This window comes from Pseudopodoces humilis, chromosome 16 (assembly GCF_049639895.1).
Source record: "Pseudopodoces humilis isolate 2021_Gansu_Grassland_sample_001 chromosome 16, ASM4963989v1, whole genome shotgun sequence".
NCBI classification, from domain to species: Eukaryota; Metazoa; Chordata; class Aves; order Passeriformes; family Paridae; genus Pseudopodoces; species Pseudopodoces humilis.
Window position 1 is genome coordinate 7,390,312 of NC_142215.1, and position 18,596 is coordinate 7,408,907.

The 18,596-nt window shown below is 54.6% G+C and overlaps 1 protein-coding gene across 6 annotated transcripts in view; it reads right to left on the reverse strand.

The window, feature by feature from the left end:
- NTRK3 (neurotrophic receptor tyrosine kinase 3) overlaps positions 1-18,596 on the reverse strand; it is a 204,160-nt gene that overhangs the window by 181,674 nt on the left and 3,890 nt on the right. The window contains exon 1 of one of the 6 annotated variants that reach the window (XM_088063101.1): positions 14,219-14,263. The exons of 3 other annotated variants lie outside the window; for them this stretch is intronic. The gene's annotated coding sequence lies outside the window, so the exon portion shown is untranslated. Of the gene's footprint in view, positions 1-10,326; positions 10,376-10,725; positions 10,843-14,218; positions 14,264-18,596 lie in introns of those variants that run through there. 2 more of the 6 variants (XM_088063099.1, XM_088063100.1) reach the window with 2 other exon arrangements.

The following is an 18,596-nucleotide window of genomic DNA, read 5'->3' on the forward strand; positions in this document are numbered from 1 at the left end:
TTCACCACTTGCTCTGAAGATGTGTTTAACAAGACACATGTCTTTTTGGTGCCATTGAGGGTCATGGAAGAATCTTGAAGCCAGAAAGCAGATCATCAAAGTTCCTTCAAGGAGATATTGTTCTTTTATTTTTTGTTTGTTTTTGTAAAGAATCCTTCAAACTTTGTTTCTGCTCCTGGGCAGCTGGAGGGCCCAAAGGGTCCCAGCACCAGCCCATCCTCAAAGCAAACTACCCGAGCCCAGAGGGTTATCAGCAAAGGAAAACTCACTCTGCACAAAGGAAAACTCACTCTGCACAAAGAATACAGACATTGTCTGCCCCCAGAGCAGGCAGCCCTCTGGGGAGCGGGGCTGGCTCGCGCACAGCCAGCAGCTGCTGGGCTCCAGAACCCACACCGTGTGCCAGGCTGGGCTTACTGGGGACAGCAGCTGGCAGGGACAGCCCTCCTGCAGCCAGGATTCAATCCCACTGTGGGGACTGCAATGGGATGGAGAAGGACTGCCTTTGTGCTCCCCCCTTTGCAGCTGGAGAGCTGGGACCAGGTGTCACTGACCTACACTTCGGTATCACCCCACACTGACCTCACTCGCAGCCTCCCCACAGCCCACCAGCCCCTCAGACACCTTCAAGTTTGCCAGGAAGACAGACCTGCCCAAAGTCCCAAAACCAGCACCAAAACCACAAATATGTCCAACAGCACTGGGTCAAGCCATGCTCTGATCTCTCCTGCCACGATGCCAAGGCTCAGATTCAGCCCCTGGGATGGGACACAATGTCCCCGTGCCAGGCTTGCACCTGCCACTACATTACCAAAGTTTTCTGCCCCAAAACCGTCATTTACAGCCCTTCCAGATGTTTTGCTGGCTCTTGGTGAGGGCAGGAGACAGAAGTGAAGGAAGCAGGATGAGGACAGAGGGGAGGGCAGGGCCTAGAGCCAAAGCAGCTTTGGAATGCTACAAGGCCAGAAGCTGCAGCTCTGGGAGCTCCTGCTCCCCAGGACTCTGTACCCTACAGGAGGGCAGGAACATGTGTAAGACATTCCTGAGTCCCACCTGAGCTGGCACAGCCCCCAGCACCACTGAAATCACCTTGCTGACAGTGAGCACAGTGATGCCACCAGCTTGGGAAATGATGCTGTGCATCAGCAGCTGCAACATCCTCCATGGTTCCCCTGAGAGCAGCAGCACATGCTGCCTCCACACAGCATCCAGGCACACTCCTGCCCCATCCCAGCCCCAAAGCCCGGGCAGAGCTGCCCCATGAGGGCATCTCGACCTTCCCCAGCTGTGCAACGAAAGCACCAGCTCCCATTTCCACGTTTTGGGCTGCCTGTCCCATGAGGTCCCACACAAAAACACAGAGACAGAGAACTTCTGGGTGACAGGCTATTCAGCCCCACCCACCCCCAAACACTGACCAACAGATTCTGTCCATAATGGTTTTAAGCTGGGTTGGTTTTGGTTTTTCACATCTTTCCCCTAACTCCCCTCTGAAAAATCCTGTAGTTGCTATGGAAATAGTCTCATCAGTATGGGTGGAGCATAGCAGTACTGGCCCAAAGCTCCCTGTGGCTCCCAGTTGACACCAGTTCCTAAGATCTGGCAGCACTGGAGGTCACTCCAAGTTGCACAGGGAATACCTTGAGCTTAAAGCAATGCTTGGCACTGATGGATGGGTGAGACCCATCTGGGAGTTGCCATTCACCCAGGGATTAACAGGTTAAAAGGATAATTGAGACACTCTCACACTGGCTAAGGGATGAGAAGGTTATAAACAGCAAAAAGCTTCAATTTGCCCCAGCAGCACCCTGACCTGGAGCAGGAGGTGGCCACAGACAAGGGTAGCAGGAGCAGAGCTGAGCTTTATCACTGGCCCTGCCACCGATGGAGCCTCCAGGGAGGCTTCTCCTGCCCGCTCTGCACTGCCAGCGCTGACATGAAGCTAATCAGCAAGCAGGGTGTGAACAGCAACCATCAAGCGCTGTGAAGAGGGCTGGGAGGCAGAACAGAATCTTTTCCATGTGGCAAAGAGAGCAGCATGCTGGGCAGATGCTCCGTGCTCACCCACCTCACACGCCGAGCCACCCCTTCCCACCCGAGAGCCCCGGCTGCACAACGCTCAGGTTTGACACCTCAAGAGGGACAATTGACAAGTCAATTCCTTGCTGAAAACGCTGGCAGAGCCCTTGCAGACGATGGATTATCCTTTACCACTAGAGCTTGGAGCAAGGTCCCCAGGCACCAGAGACCAGCTGAGTGGGAAATGCATCTTCTCCGTGGCAGTGGGCAGCAGCACCCCGTGCACAGCGAGGTGTCACTGCCGTGCTGGCAGAGGCACTGCAGCTGTCACCAACCACAGATTTAGGGTAAGTGCCAGGAACCCCCATCTCCATCACCCCACCCAGCTGGGAGAGAGGGAGGATGTGATGCCTCAACCAACGGTGTGGACACCTCCTGCCTCTGGCCATGCTGAGTAGCTGTATTCAACCTGCTGGCATCTGTCACCTTGTCACCAGCTTCAGCCTGTGACAAATGACAGCAGGAGGCTCTCCTAGCTGCAGAATGCAAACCAAGGTTTCAGCCACTACCAGGGATGTCCCCAGCCATTCCCAACCAGAGATCTCATCACTAATGGCAGTTTCACTCTGATGCAAGCCCATGCTACAGCAAGGAGCTTCCAAGCTTCACGGTGGGCTGTCAGACCACCAGACTCCACCAGCACTCCTGGGGGATGAGCACATGTGGAACCTCTTTCACATCATCACTGCAAGCTTGGCAATGAGCAGGTCACTGATGTTTCCCCAAGCATTTGTCTCCTGGAGCAGGGATTTTCCTACCCTCAAAGGTGATGATGCCACCATGCAGATCCCACCAAGTTTTACCATCCTGCCCCACCAGCCCTCCACAACACAGCTGGAGCTGTCACACAGCACATCCCACCCTCTGCTCCCAGGCCTGCCTGGAAAGGGGGAATCACACAGGCAGCACCAGCACAGCACCAGGAGCTGGCACATCCATTAGAGGCACACATTACTGGTTCCAGGGTGGACCTGAGCACAGCACAGAGCACTGCTGGATCCTGCATTACAGGTGCATGACCCTGTTCAAAGGACTAAAGAGCAATTTGCACCACCAGGCTGCAAGGTACACATCTACACATTTACTTTGGGAACATCTCGCCAGATCCCAAATGCTCTCCCAAATGAATGCACTCAAGAGAGACTTTTGGGCTTGAGCTGTTATTGAACCGTCCATGACTGGTCAGAGATGCTGCAAATAATAGAAGCCTACGCTCCAGTAATTGTTCTTTCTCTCCCAAATTCAGCAAGTTCAAGACAAAGCAGAAAGCAGCAGCCAAAATGCCTCCCACCCCCTGTCCCATGCCCAGGGTGTGCCGTATCTTGCTCTCTGCTGGCAGGACTCTCATTGCACCAACCCAAAACACTTTGCTCCACAGTTTTGGGGAGATGTTATTGAAAGAACATGCACACAAAGCTGCCTGCAAAGCAAAGGCACTCTACAAAATCAACAGAGACCTGAATCAGCCCCACTTGGGCCAAGGACAGCAAAAACAGACAGAAGCCAGGGGAGCAGGCAGCCACCCGTGACTCTGTGCCACTGTCACCTCCGAGTCACAGCACTATGCCAGAACATATCACCAGCCCTTCTGCAACACCTGCAAAGCTCTGGGTGACAGACAGTGCAGCCCCAGCTCCCACAGTCCCTTTATCCCCTGTGACCCAGAGATAACCTCAGCAGTGCACAGGGACCATCCCATATCACAGAAAACAAACACATACCAAGCAAACAACTTATCTCCCATCCCACAGCAGAACTTTCAGGATGCCTTAAGATGCAGTTCCTCCAACATCCACATTTTCTTTACCCCAGCTTGGAGGCTCCCATCAAAACCTCAGCAGCACAGATGCTTTGGTGAGGCCCAGTCAGGCCTGTGGATGCTGCTACCAGGAAGATTCTGCTATTAGGCAGCAGAGCAGAATTTGGGGCTGACTCCTGGGGAGGGCACCCAGGTGGCTGCCTGGGCACACCCCACAGCACCCCGAGATGCCCAGCAGAGAGCTGTGCCCATTGCCTGCATAGCAGCACAACACCTCAAATAAAAAATCCCCACAGCCAGCACAGTGAATAAGATTACAACAAATATAAACTAATGATACAGCTGTCAAGACAGATTAGACTGCACAGTGTAAAAAATTGCAGGGCTGTTTAGTCACAACAATATAAGATTAATTTATCAATACAGCTTATGTGGCACTGGAGAGATAGCAAATTGAATAAGTGAATCTTTTCTACACCTTGCTCAAGGAGGGAGTCTCAGACCTGATGGGTGCGTGGGGCTAGATACCAGTAAGGATCCACAGGCTGCAAACACCCAACAGAGCTGGTTTGAGAGTCCAGGGGGGGCTGCACCTTCATCCCAAGCTTAGGGGATGGCACATGGCCGCCCCAATACATGGCTCTGCACCCTATATGCTCCTAAAGGTGCCCACCCTCCTGCAGTACCAGACTGGAGAACGATGTTGCCAAATCAAGACATCCAGAAGCTGCTGCTGCTGCAGGCAGGAGCCTCCCAGAGCCTTTTCCATGAGCTCCTCCAAGTCCAGCATCACAGGAGTGGAGCTGTTTGTGTAGCCTCACCTCTCAGCTCTGTCCCAGTTACAGCGCGTACGTGTGCCGGTGCACACAGGAATCCGAGCAGCATCCACAGCTCTAACACAGGCAAAAATATGCACAGCCACAGCCACCCCTTGGGGGCTAAGCCCTGGCAGAACCAGGCAAGCTTGCAGCCCTGAGGACATCTCTCATGAGTTCCCAAAAAGCAAGAATCCAACCCAGAGGTCCTCTGTAGGTGATTTCCTATTCATCCCACAGCTTCTAGCCAAGGACTACAGTGTCTGCACTGGGCCCACATCTTTCCAGATCTCTCATGTGTTGTCTTCTGTGGGTTAAAAGATGTGCAAGTAAGTAAATAGGTGCAGTGCTAATGAGCCAAGGTTTCGATCTGTGAAGGTGAGAGCAGAGCAGCATCTGCCAATATGAAGGAAGCACCCGTTTCTATAAATATTGAAATCCGGTAATTATCATCATTAGAACTAGTTGTGATTTAGCCATAGCTCAATCCCAACAAGTAAGAATGGCATTTATTTGCCACAATTAGAACAGCTAAAAATACCTCCCAAACTTTGCCTGGTTCAGCCCCATCCCAGCAGGCTCAGCTCTGGGCAGGGAGAAATGCAAAGCAGGGGAACACTTGAAGGACCATGCAGGGCTGAAAAAACCCTGTGGTCTTACAAGGAGACCAGGACACCAACACAAGGCCACCCCATCTTCTAGGAGCCTGTCATGGAAGCTTTGTTCCATGGCTTTCTCCCCAGCTCTGGTCCATCCCAGCTAACTCCTGCCCCACCACACTGGCTCACAAGGGTGGCTGTTCCCTCTGCAGAGCACCATTCCCTCCAGCAAGCTACGTTTTCCATACCAAAGGTTTCTTTGCAGTTGTATCAAAAGGCACACATTTGCTTTAAAAGGCAAGCAGAGAAGCCTGGCTCAACCAAGCCATCCCACTGGCAGTGGGGGGCAACAGCCCTGGTGGCATCCAGATGACCAAAACCAGCCATCACTGCCAGCCACAGGTTCCCTCACCTTGTGGGAACCCTGCAGTTATACCAAGAGCCTCCAAACACTCAGCATGCTTCCCAGGCCCCAGCTGAGTGTTGAAGGACTCCTAGAGCTCAGCATTCTGGTCAGGCAGCTTCATGGATGAACCTCCTGGAAGACCTCATCCTTCCCAGTTTGTCCTCCAGACAACTCCTCACACAAAATCCTGTGAGCAGCATCAAGCTCTCCTGTCCTTCCTCTGCAAAGTCACCAGAGGGTCATCAGCTTTCCAGAAGTTTAAACATGAAGGGACATGGCCATCTTCCCTTGGGGACACATCTGCATTCCAGCTGCCACCAGCAGTTTCCAAGCCCCTTCTGGGATGATAAATAAATGTCTGTGAGGTGCAGATAAATATCTCAGGAGGCAGCACCTCAAAGCAGCTACAATCAGCTCTCAGCTTCCCATCCAAGTCCACGGTCCAGGAAAAAAATCCCCATCGACAGACACAAATCACCCCAGGCCATCTCCTCCTGCTTGTTCTGAGACTCAGGATGTTCCCTGAGGAAACGTGCCCAGCTCCCCCGGTCGGGGATGTTCTTTCTGACAGTCACGGTGAATATTCTCCCTGCTTATCCCATAATATCTGGAAAGGGCCGTGAAATGGGAGCGGGGGCGAAGGCGCTGAGGTGCTGCTCCCTGCCAGGTCCCAAATGTCCATCCCAGCCCCACTGGCCTCCACCTGCTCCTCCCTGAAATGCCTCCAGCCCCAGGATTTCTCAGCCCCAGCCTCCCTCCGCCGGTAATCCGACCCCTCTGATGTCTTTTTCCCCTGCTCTGCTTGCTTCTGAACTCTCTCCAATTTGTCAATATTCCCATAATAAGGTGCCTCAAACTCAGACCACATTCCTGGATTTTTATGGGGGGTTTTTATTATTATTATGGGGCTTTCTGTTGTTTTGCTTTGCATTTTTTTCAGTGAGAATAGCCAGGTTGTAGCTCTGCTCCCACAGCTCCCCCTCTCCCCAGACACAGCCCATCACTATCAGTTTAGGGCACTAAGCCAGTTCTCAGTCCATTTGGCAGTGTGGTATCCAAGGCAAACTGAACTAATTTTGAGAGTAAGATTTGGTGAGACACTATATCAAATGCTTTGCTAAATCCAAATATATTAGGATTTCCACGTTCTGCTCAGCCACTAATTTTGTGATTCCATCAAAAAGAAAAAGCAATCAGGTTTGTCTGGCAAGATTTATTCTTTCTAAATCCCTGCTGTTATTGCTCATGCTTTCCTTATCCTCTAGTGCTTCACTTTCTTAATACTGCAGGACTGGAAGCGTTTGCTGGAAATTTATTTTTGCTATTTATATGGATTTTGAAAATCTGCCTCTGCTCTCCTCCGCTGCCCCCTGCCTTTCCCACTGCTGTTTAGCATCCCTGTGCTCCCAACAAACACATCATCTCCTCCATCCTCCTCCCGAAGGCAGAGCACAGCAGCATCATAAGGCCAGTGCTAATACACAGCTCAGGCACAAGATACTGGAGAAAAACAAATTTTAAAAAATGTTTGGCAGCAGGAGAAAGGTCTGAAGGAAACACCCAGCTGGGTCAACCCCAGGTCTATTGCAGAGCATCACCAGGAGTTAATATTAATGCCTGAATCAGCCATCCTGAGCATCTCCACGTTTTTATTGCAGATTTTCTGGCAGCCACACTCAGGATGATCAGGGAGAGTTGGACCACAATGACACAGGTCGGTGCCTTTCCATGTGACACACACAGTCCATGCTGGGTCAGGCCAGCACTTCTGTAAACCAAACCCTGAACACTCAGGCAGTTGAGGAGCCCCTTCAGGCCTGGGACTTGCAGAGAAAGGTCAGGAAAGGCTGCACTCCCCTGCTCTAGGCTTGTATCCCAGTTTCCCCCTCATACCTTGAGGACTGAGGTACTCAAAGCCACATCACAAAGACTCAGATCTCTTGCAGCATTTTCCTCCCCAGTGAGCCAAGCAGGACCCTCTGAGTCCTGTGTTCACACAGCAGCTGTTCAGACAGCAGCATCCCAAAACACTCCCATGGGTGACCCCATCCCCACTCTGCCTGTGCATCCACTGCTCTGTGCTCCCTTGGCCTCTGTGGGAGCTGCTCCTGCATTTCAGGGCATCACTCACTCCTGCTCATTAGGAGGAAAAAGGCATCTGTGTTGGAGTGTCACTGCTTTCTGCTCACCAGGGTTTAGAAATACCCAGTAACCTGTACCCCAGTAAACCTGCCTGTGTGCCAGCTGCCCGACACCCTCGGGACAGCCCAGCACACAGCAAAGCAGCAGCACCTCCAGCTGCATCGAGGACAAGCTGTGAGCTCCAGACACAGCCTTTCCCACAGACACTGACACTTCCCCTGGCACATCCCAGCACACCCAGGTCATGGCACTGAGCTGAGGTTTGGCTTTCCCACACCTCCATGGGGTCAGCTCGCTTACAGACCCTTTGCCTCAGCTCCTACGTGCTGTTTTGGGGGAAAAAAACACAGCATGGTCATCCCAGCGACTCAAGACTCAGGAACATAGCATCAGCATCCAGCAGAAGCCCGGGTGACAATTCTCCATTACACAAGGAACCTCTGCTGCCCACAGCTCCTTCAATGCCCTCTGAAGGAAGCTTACATAGGGGCACAGTGAAGCTAAGCTATGGCATGACCCCAAGCACTCAAGGGATAAAAGGAGATTTTCACTTTACTCCAGCTATTTTTACATCTCAGAAACGTGTCCTGGGGGACCAGCCATCCCTAGGAGCCCTGCTGAGGGCTGGGATACCAACACCCTCCAGTTTCCAGCCAGCTGGCTGCAGCCCAGCTGAGGATGACAGCCCAGCCCTGTTTACAGCACAAGGATGACCTTCCCCACAGGCAGCCAGGAAAAATGTCCTCCACCAGCTCCCACTGGCAAGTGAGTCCTGAAGGAGCTGGTGGGAGGGTTAACCCATCCTGGGACAGCTGCCCTCCATCTCCCCATCCATTCCCCCAGCCTCACCAGGGCTCGGGATTTACTGCACAGGCAGAGCAAGGGGGTCGGCAGTGGAAAATGAACGGGGACAGAGGATTTACAAGGAAGGTCTGGATTCAGGGGAGGCAGAGCAAAGCAGGGGGTGATTTACAGGGTCAGCAGCAATTTACACAGCAGGTAGCTCAGGAGAGACAAAGATTTACAGGGGCAGGGGAGAACTGCATTTTATGGGTCTTTATTAGGAAATGAGCGCCTCCTTCCCCTGACCGCTGTGACCTGGGGAGGGATGTGGGAGCTGATGGATCTCCAAAGAGCCTCCCTCTTGTTCTGGAGGTCACAGACAGGCCTATCCCAGCATGGCTGCATTCTGCAGCTGCTTTCTGCTTGGCCACAACCACCTCTGGGTCATTCCAGTGTGTCCTTATCCCACCACTGGCCCAGGGCAGTGTCCCGAGGGCAGCCTTGGTGGTCAGTGCCTCCAGGGAGGCTACAAACAAACCCTCAGCCATCTCCTCCTGGAGCTGGGGGCCCTTCCTTCCCCCTGGCAAGCCCCACAGTCCCCCCCTGTTTCTCCCCTTGCCAAGGCTCCTTCTGCCTCTGGGCCAGGGCTGCCAGGCTGGGGACAGGTGGGCAGAGTCACAGTCTGCTGTCCCTCCTCCCTGTGCTGGGGACACTGAGCCAGCCCCAGGGCCACCAACACAGACACACACGAGTCACCCACTCTCCAGTCCCGTTTTCCAGCTGCTTCTGGCAGCCAGGGGTTGGGGTCAGCCCCACACGTGTGATCACTTTGGGCAAGCAGGTTCTTTCCCTGTCCCACAGCATCTTGCCCCCAGCCCTGAATTGCAGCAGGGCTGGTGAGGGACACACTCTCCAAGTACACAGTGAAAAACCTGAGGGGTGGCAGCATGTTTGGATCTCCAGCTACCACACATCTCCCAGCCCTGGCTGGGCACAGAGACACAAAGGTTACACCTGGCCTGCTCACACCTCACGTGAAGCAAGAAAAGGAAAGAAATAGATAGGAAAAGTTGTCCCAGCACAGCAGCTCCACCCTGTTGTGTCATCACCCCCCTGGAGCACACCATGGCTGGTCTCTGCCAGCCCAGGAGGTGAGAGCTCAACTTCATGTCCAGGAGTGAGCCAGGACACACATCCTGCTGCCCCCAGCTCTCCCCTGCCACTGCTTCCTGCCAGTGGTACAAGGCACAGGCTGCCCTTCCACAAGTGACATTTGCAGCACATCATGGCCTGGGGACAAGAGCTCCAGCCATGCCAGCAGGAGGGTGCCCCCAGGTGACATGCCAAACCACACCTTGCATGCTCCTACGTTTACTCCCCAAAAAGGGGCTTGCAAAACAAGAAGTGGAGAGGTTGATCCCAGAAGAGGCAAAAAAAGGGGAGAATTTGCTCAGATGTTTCATCTCAGTCTCATTCTCCAGACACTCCTCTATTTTGTAACAAATACAGGAAGACACATGCTAAGCAGGTGCAATCCCTGCAGGATTGCAAACCCCAACCTCCTGCAGCGCTGGGCTGCTCAGCAGGATGAGCAGGGGTGCAATTAGACTCTTGCCACTAGGAGAGAGAGGGATGGAGGGGAACAGCTCCAAGCACTGACCATAGACACACATGAAAGCATTGAGCACTGCCCAGCCCCAGCATGGCATAAAAGAGGTGAAAATAAAGTTGTGAGCAGCCTACACAAAGCAAGAGAAGTTCCTCTCTCTCAGCCTGGAGAGATGCAGCTTTGCAGCTCAGACAGGTCACACCGGGCAATATCCCAAAGTGTAGGAGCCTGAATAACATCCCATCATTTACAGGACACTCTCACAGCCCAGCTGATCCCACAGGTCCTCAGCAGAGATACATGGGCAGCATCTCAAACAAGCTGGTCCCTTTATCCGTGTTAAACTTCCAGAGAGGCACAATAGCAACACCCAACCCACATCATCACCAGAACCACAGAGAACAGCAACACCATTGCCCCCCTCCCGCTCCCCCAAAGTTTGACTAAAGCTCAGGAGTATCTTTGCTTTTATAAATCTCTGCCTTTTAATGATGGCTTCAAGGCTCAGAGAAAAAAAGGCCCATTAAACTCACTGAATAAGTTAATGGGGCAGAGAGAATCCATTTCAAAGCCACCCCAGGCTATTTTCCTCTGGAGCTAAAGCCTGAATAAGCAAAAAGGAAAAATTAAAACTGTACAGTGCTTTGCCCATAAATAACCCCCAGTGTAATCTGCTACCAGGCAGGCCTCCATTTGCAGAGATAATAGGATGCAGATCAGTTGCAAACCACCTCCCTTTGCAGGGACCACCACCTTTTGATTGCAATTAGCTGTGCCGAGGCAGGAGCCTCCATCTCCTGCCTGTCCCCTTCCACCTGCCTGGGCAGGAGGGAATGACACATCCTGCAGGAAATGCCAAAACCCAGCACTTGGCTCTGCAATTCCCCAAAACCAATTTTCCAGGCACACACCCCTGCTTCTCTGCCCCATTTTCCCCAAGACATCCTGCCCCTTCATCCCTGTCTTCTCCCCCTTCTTCACCAGCAGCGCTGTGGGTCCATCCCTCACCCATCAAGCAGAGCCCACACACAGCTGCTCCTCCCCAAACACTTAAAAACCAAGTGCATGTCCCAGAGAGGAGAAAAAAAATTAAAATCCCTGTTTGTAAAAGTTGATCCCACTAGACACAGTTTGTTTACTACTGAATATTTAAAGATGCTAATTAGGTCTCCAAATAAATAAATCTGTGCTGCCCATGCCCTTTGGAAGGCAGGGATCTTTCCCTTGGGGTCAGAGCATGCTGGGTGCTGGGCAGTCTGCCTGGGTCTGGGGACAAGCCTGGGGCAAAGCGTGAAGATCCCACCACCATCCCTCTTGGAAGGAAGGGCTTATTGGCAACGCCAGGCTGGGAGCATCAGCCACCTCAGCCATCCAGTCCTGGAGGAGAGCACAGGCAGAACAAGGCACAGAGAGGAGCATTTCCAGGCAGGGGTGCCCACAGCAGTTCCTTTTAGCCCTAGGATGGGATCTCAGCTAAAAGCAAGGAGCCAAGGGCTCGTGCTCCCAAGGGCCAGAGGATGAGCCCAGAGCGCTGGGGGTCACCAACACACATCACCACAGCCCAGCACCACACCAGCAGCCAGGGCTGCTCCAGTGACCAGCTACACACACTCACATCCCTCCAGCCACCCAGAGCCAGGACAGGCAACCTTACCTGAGAGCATCCCTGCTCCAGCTCCTCTCCTCAAAGCCATCATGCAGCATCTTGCAAGGGCGCTGCCTCCCTCACACACAACCCCGACATGTCAGCACCCACAGCTCAGCTCTTCCACCTGATAGCTCTTCAGCTTGCTTAGGCTCTGCCTCTCCTAAATCCGCTCCAGCTCTATCCTGCACCTTGCCATTAACCCCCACAGTGCCAGTCCTGCAGAGCTCCTTGTTACCCCTCCCTGCCCAGCCATCATCCCTGCGCCAGGGATGCCCTGCCCGCATTCCTCAGGCTCAGGGTTTGCTTTGATGCTCCCAAGGAAACCCTTCAGCATCACCCCCGACCTGAAATGAGGGACACAACACTTCCCAAGGGAGCTGCTCTGATGCTGATTCAGCTCTGTGCTACTCCCCTGCAGAGTGTGGGGCAGACTGTGAGGCTGGAAGCACCGATGTGTCCAGAGCCCATGTGAGGCTCAAAAGAGGAAATAGACCCCAGTAAGATTCAGCTTCTCTGAACAGGCAGAAAGAGAACCCCAGGAGGAAGGGATGCTCTCAGCAGGCCAGGGAGCTGGGAACATACAGCATCCTTGAGCCTGTGTCCCACTGAACTTTGCTTGCTCCACAGGCTGCTCACAAGTGACTCAGGGGCTTTCACTTTACTTTTCCTGGGATTATATTTTGGCTGGGTGAGCACAGACAAGGCATGAGACAGACAAAGCCAGGATCCACCTCACTGCCCCAGGAACACCCATCCCTGTACTGGAGGAAAGAGTTTTGGGGACAAGAGATATTTTGCCAGACATACAAGTCACAGAGCTCCCCACAGGCAATCCCATCTGTGCTGGGAGGGACACAAGGGATGCCCAAGCTGACCTTGCCTGCCTGGGTTAGGAGCAGGCAGGAGGAGGGCAGGCAGCCCAAGGGAGCATTTGCACAGCTGGATCACCAACTGGAGAGCCAGGACTCCTTGTTCCCAGCCCAGGTCACTGCACAGCATTTCCATGGAGAGTATGGGATGGGGGATGAGGTCAGAACTGCTCCAGGAGCAGAAGAAAAGTCAGCAGCTGCAGGCACCCGAGGTCTCCCCCATGTGGCTTCATGTCCTGGCAGGGTCAGGAGTTGGAGCCTGGCATTTTTGCAGCTCAGCTGAGCATTCATATTCTTAATTTATCCTGGCAAAACCCTGAGCATGCAGGGTCCTCAGCAGCACTCAGATTCCCAGCATCTGTTTGAGCATTTCCACATTAACGTTTCCTAGTGGGAACCTCCTGGTGAGAACTAGTTAAGGGACAGCCTTGCACAACCCAGAAGGATGGGGACCTCACCATGCTCACATCTGCTCCTACCCACTTCTCAGTCCCCCAGGGACTGTTCATAGCTGCCAGCAAAGGCACCAGTGCCCCGTGCCCCTCCCAGCACAACTGAGCCCAGCACACAGCTGCAGGAGAGCTGCAGGCAAGAGGTTGCTTGTGGGTAGCACTTGGGCTCAGCCCCTCCCTGCAGCCTTCCCTGGCATCCCAAGACCATTTAGTTGTCACTGCCACAAGCACTGTAGTCAAGAATAAACACCCCGAGTTGCACATGTGCTATCAAACTCACTTGGGAATCCTTCCTGACCTCCCTGCTCTGCTGCTGGGAATTTTGTTTTTAATTAAAAAGGCAGTTTTTACTTCGGCAGAGCAGAGCTGGGGGTGATGTCACACGCAGGTACAGGAAGGACACAGCTCCATTATCCACCATACCAAAACAGTGGGTGGCAGCTGGAGGAAAGCTGGCTGTACACATGGCTCTGGCTTCTCCTTCAGCTCCTCAACTGCTACAGCACATGAAAACAAGCTAAAAATACAGCACATATTTTCCTGGTGCCACCCTTCCAGGCAAGCCAGGCCTCACACAGAGGGGAACAGGGAAGGCCCCCCAGTTCCCTGGGATCTGGAAACTGGGTAGTACATGGGGGATGGGGATACCCAAGCACACAGCACAGCAGGGTTGGTGGAGTAGCCCTGTGAGCTGGGCATTGATTCCAGTGCAGTGTTCCAAGGATACTCCAGAGAGATTTTAGTCCCCCTTTCTTCTACTGAAGTGGAGCCCTGGCCCTGAGCAGTACCATGGCTCTAACCCAAGATCTATCACCCACTCCCCAACACACACCCACCCAAATGTTGCCTCTGCCATGATGCTGGGGGTCCATTTGCTGTTTCATTGCAGGACCACAGGGTGTCACAGCCTTTCCATCATGCTGGCAGCCCTTGGCAATAGCCAGCAGGGAAATATCCAGCCCCTCTTTGGCCCAGCTGCCAGGGAAAATTAGATAATCCCAGGAGCTGAACATGGAAGATGTTACAGGGTCAAGGCCAGATTCCTGCCCTCACTCACCCTTGCTCTGTCTCACACCAGGCTCTTCTCAGCCTTCCTCCCTTGGAGAAGGACATGTGGTCTCTTTAGCTCTCTGACCTCCATCCAGCCCATGCAGCAGAGGTTTAATCAAAGGGGCAAATAATATTTTGCCTATTCTGGAGGCACTCAGAGACAGCTCTCAGCTTGTGTCCTCTTGTCTCTGCCTCCAGGATTTCTCCATGGACCTCTCTCATGTCTGCAAAACACAACAGGACCCATAGAACAGCCTTGTTTATCCCTCCCTCTATGCTTGGCCTCTCCCTAAACCCTGGCCAGAGTTGGGTTAAAGGATCTCCATCCTCACTCTGCCTCTTGCAGGCCAGCTCCACCGCTGTTCCTGCCTCAGCTCGCCCATCAGTAGAACAGACAGAGCTATTGGAGGCTTCCTTGTAGGATCAGAGCCAGAAGCTGGTCATAGAGGGCAGGCCATGACCCCAGTCAGGCACTGCTTGCCCAGCAACACTTTCTCACCGCATGTGCTTTTGGCTGGGCCAAAACGGTCCAAAAAGCTGCAAATCACCTCAATCCAGACACGCTGGGGCTGTGTCTTGCAGCAGTGGTGGAAGAGCTGTGGGTAGAAGGGTGCACTGGCCACATTCTCCCACAGCAGCACAGAGAATAAAGCCATGACCCAGCAACCCAGCCGGGTCCAGGGACCGTCCGACACCAGTGGGTGCTCACACAGGGATGAGGATGCCAAGTCAGGGAGCAGGTGAGAGCCCGAGAGGGGTCCAGCAGCACGGGCACCTCTGCAGAGCAAAGGCCTTTCGGTGTGACAGCGGTGAGCCGGTCCCCGAGCCCCGCGGCCCCCGGCGCTCCCGCACCCCGCTCCGGTGCGGCCCTGAGCTGCGGTACCGCGCATCCCGCATCCTGCATCCCGCATCCTGCACCCTGCACCCTGCATCCTGCATCCCGCATCCCGCATCCCGCATCCTGCATCCTGCATCCCGCATCCTGCACCCTGCATCCTGCATCCTGCATCCCGCATCCTGCATCCCGCATCCTGCATCCCGCATCCTGCACCCTGCACCCTGCATCCTGCATCCCGCATCCTGCACCCTGCATCCTGCATCCCGCATCCTGCATCCCGCATCCTGCATCCCGCATCCCGCATCCCGCATCCTGCATCCTGCATCCCGCATCCTGCACCCTGCATCCTGCATCCCGCATCCTGCATCCCGCATCCTGCATCCCGCATCCCGCATCCCGCATCCCGCATCCCGCATCCCGCATCCCGCATCCTGCATCCCGCATCCCGCATCCCGCATCCCGCATCCCGCATCCTGCATCCCGCATCCTGCATCCCGCATCCCGCATCCCGCATCCCGGAGCCGGGCTGTCTGGCGCTGCCGCTTGCCCTCTAGCGGCACAGCCACCTCCAGACGGGAGCAGGGAGCGGATGAGCCGGGATGCGCCGGGCAGAGGAGCCGCGGCTGAGCCGGGCTCCGGCCGCCGCAGCGGGGCTCGGCCGGGCTTTGTGGGACATCCCCGGGGCTGCTCGTTTGCTCCTGTGCCGACAGCCTCAGCCCGGAGCTACTCCTCTTCGGGGGATGACGGGGACAGCCCGGTGCAGTCCTGGCGCTGCATGCCTGCTTCTCTGGAAGCTGGAGAACCGTGTGAGGTGAGCGAGCTGCTGGTCTGCATCTCCTCATGCGGGCACAAAGTGCTGCGATCTCCTGCCAGGGCACAAAGCGCAGCCTCTGAGCAGGGAACTCGCCCACAGCACCTCCTGGATGGCAGTGTCGCTGTGCGCCCCTTGGTGCAGAGGGGAGAGCAAGAGGGTTTGGGGGAGAGCAGAGCCCACAGGCTGCTGTCAAACACACCTGCTCAGAAAGCTCAGAAAGCACCTACACAACCTGTAGAAACCCCCTCTGCAGGAAACGCTGAACTACTGCTGTTCCACAGTGCCTGGAAATAACACTCCGAGTTACAAGCACTAGTAACACTCACTTTGGAAGCCTGGCAGGCTTAGAGCTTGGTTTATTTCCCACTTGTCAGCAGCCCCCTAATGGGATGCACCAAATCCATCCATAAACTCCTGGACAACACCAAACAGGGGCTCTTCACTGAGCAGGACAAGGCAGTGTGCCAGGGTGGCACTGGGAAGCATCACCAAGCTCAATCTATCTGCAGGGCTCCCCAAAGGTGATCCCATGGGACATCTCAGGGGCTGTTTGGGGGGTTCACTGAGAGGGCCCCGCACTGCTGGGTGCATGGATGATCACAGGGCTGTGGGAGACCTTGAGCAGCCTCATGCTGAAGCACGTGAAGATGCTTTGCTTCACAAGGGTGAGCTAATAATGTAAGGCAGACCCAGAAAGCTTTCCCTGACTAAGATCTACAAAAGCCCTTGGACAGAGGCAACACCACTCTAAGGACAACAAGGCATCTCCCTCCTCAATCTCTTCTTCCTCCCATTAAACATCTGTCCTAGACCTGAAACACCTCTGTATCACCTCTCCAATTATAAGGAGACAAGCCATCAGTCAGAACCAATTTAGACCTCCCCAAAACCTGCAGGACATGAGGACCTGGGACATGTCACATGCACCCCAAAACCATCTGGGCCACCAGCTCCTCCTGTCAGGCCAGCAGCTCAGGCCCCATGTTTGGCTCAGAAAAAGTCTAGGAAGTGCTGGCAGGCACCAAAACTGTCTCCTTCCTGAAGGAATACCTGACATCACCTGTGCCCGGAAAGTGCCTCTCTCTAGGATTGGTCAGCAGAGAGAAAGACAGTAAGAGCAGGGCAAGGAGCCAACAGCCAGCCCACAGGAAGGGGGGAGGATACAGATCAGCGCTCCTGGCTTAAATCACCTCTATAGCATCAAGACCATGTATCTCAGCCCAACCCTTTGTCCCAAATATCTCTGCACCCTTTTCTGTCCTCAAAGCTTGGTGCTGCACCCGCCTCCCCCATCCTAACATCCTTCAGGATAGATGCTCTGCATGAGCAAGAGCCCTGCAGATCCAAGATGGATTGAATTAGGGACCTTTTTGATTGTCTCTGGAGTGCCAAAGCCTCTGGGACCAGGAGATGGGAGGCTTTGGGAATGCAGAGCCCTTCATCTCCGGAGAGTAGTAGTACAAGAGGCACACTGGGCACAACGTGGCTGATTCCCAAAGAGGACAAAAGTTTGTGCCTATTGTCTGAAGCAGAGCAATCAATAATCTGAGCATCACAGGAGCCTTTCTCATGGCTGTTTGGGTCACCAAACCAACTTCTGCTCCCTCCAGCCCTTCCAGGAAGAGGCCTGCCCTTTCTTTCTTGCCTCCTTCCCAGACAGGGGCACGCACGAGCATTCCCTGTCTCAGCTCTCCCCGCAGCAGCAGTGAAGGGGTGCTGCTGTTCCGAGCACCCCCTCGCTCTCCCCCTCTCCACATGCTCCCAGCTCCCGCGCAGCGAGTGGGGGCTGCGCTGCCGCTCCCCCCACGGCTCCCAGCGCTGACGTGGCTCTCCCACCCCCGGCCAGGCCCACGGCACAGAGCGGATGCTGCCATGGACCGGTGGGACAGATAGGAAAGAATGAAGATGCTCTTCTTGCCTATGGAGGAGAGCAAGATGCTTCCTCTAGCCCCTGACAGTGAGACCCAAAAATCCTGCTGTGCTCCACAACAGTGAGCCACCTCCTCTTGGGTTGCTCCCAATTCATCTCACCTTGTTGAAAGCAGCTACGAGCTGCACAGATACACCCTGAATATCCACCTATTAAATGTATTTTACCATAAGAGCCCCCATCCTCCCCTGGTGAGGCTGGGTAAAGAGTGAGGCTTTCTATACCAGGGACATCTCCCTACCTCGAGGGAGCCCAGGGGTGACACACGCAGGCCACCACCGCCTGCCTAGCAGCATCTCCGCAGTGCCATAGCAACAGCTGAGAAGTAGGGAGGCCCAGATGGCAAACTCCTCCGTCTGTCCTTCCCCACGCACGGTGCCGGCGCACGCAGGCGCTGCCCACGCTGCCAGCGGGGTGAGTCCCCGGCCCGGCCGCCCCTGGCACGCCGTGCCCGCTGTCCCCCCGGCACACGGCAGCACAGGCGAGCCCCATGTGGCAGCCAGCCCCCCACGGTGCCAGGGCTGGGGACCCGCGGTGACAAACACGCCGGCTGCTCAGCAGGCAGGGATGGAAGGGGTTCTGTGCCACGGGAACTCCGGGATCAAAGTTCCGCCTGTGCATCTGGCCTTGCGGTGGGTAAAGCCCCACGTCACAGGGGTGAGGATGGGTTGGGGGAAGCTTGGACATCTCTATAAGTCACACCTGGGTGGGGACACAGCAAAGGCCACCCAGCTGCACAGGAAAAGCAATGGCATGGACATACCCCAAAGCCCACGGTGCCCTCTCTTGAAATTGAGAGGGGG